This window comes from Hevea brasiliensis, chromosome 17 (assembly GCF_030052815.1).
Source record: "Hevea brasiliensis isolate MT/VB/25A 57/8 chromosome 17, ASM3005281v1, whole genome shotgun sequence".
NCBI lineage: Eukaryota > Viridiplantae > Streptophyta > Magnoliopsida > Malpighiales > Euphorbiaceae > Hevea > Hevea brasiliensis.
Genome location: NC_079509.1, coordinates 38,981,932 through 38,982,817, shown reverse-complemented (window position 1 = coordinate 38,982,817; position 886 = coordinate 38,981,932). Strand labels below are relative to the sequence as shown.

Here is an 886-nt window from a genome sequence, read left to right as displayed (position 1 = left end):
GAGAAATTTGGGTGGTTCCTCCATCCAGGGTTATAAGTGTTTGAATATAGATTGTTGGGCTGTCTCTGGTTGAAGTTTTCTCCATTATTCACATAGTTCATCTGTTCTGTAGAGGGTTCATTAAAGCTATTATATTCTGAATATCCTTCTCCATAGTTGTCCTTATGTTGACTATTCATCCCTATTCCATTGGCTTGCATTTTATCAAGCCTCCTTGTGAGCTGATCAAATTGAGCATGTATCATGCTTAGGGCGTCCACTTCCATGACTCCTGCTATTCTCTTTGCATTTTCTCTTTCATTTGACCACTCATAATTATGGTATACAACCCTCTCTAGAAGTTCAAGTGATTGTGTCACTGTTTTCTCCATTAAGTCACCTTTTGCAGTTGAATCAACTGCGCTCCTTGTAAAGGGTAGTAACCCATTGTAGAAATTTTGCACTAGTAGCCAATCCTCTATGCCATGGTGTGGACATTCCCTCTGCAGGTCTTTATACCTTTCCCATGCATCATAAAGTGATTTACCTTCCTTTTGTCTAAAGGTGTTGAGCTCAAGTCTCAGTTTTGCAGTCTTTGTAGGTGGAAAATACCTTGCTAGAAAAGCTTGTGAGAGGTTTTCCCAAGTGGTGAACGTTCTAACTGGTTGAGAAAGTAACCACTTCCTTGCTCTGTCTCGAAGGGGGAATGGAAATGCTCTGAGTCTTATGGTTTGATCAGACACCCCATTCATCTTAAATGTGTCATAAAGGGCAAGAAAACACTGGAGATGATAATGTGGATCTTCTGTTGGTGAACCCACAAACTGGGTTTGTTGAATCATTTGAAGCCATGCTGGTTTTAATTCAAAGTTGTTGGCTTCCACTGTGGGTTTAGTGACACTGGGCT

The 886-nt window shown here is 40.7% G+C and overlaps 1 non-coding gene across 1 annotated transcript; it reads left to right on the top strand.

The window, feature by feature from the left end:
- The first annotated feature begins 459 nt into the window (after positions 1 to 459).
- Positions 460 to 566, top strand: LOC131175644 (small nucleolar RNA R71). The gene has a single exon (XR_009145837.1). It is a non-coding gene; the product is annotated as a small nucleolar RNA R71 (small nucleolar RNA).
- Positions 567 to 886: the final 320 nt, after the last annotated feature.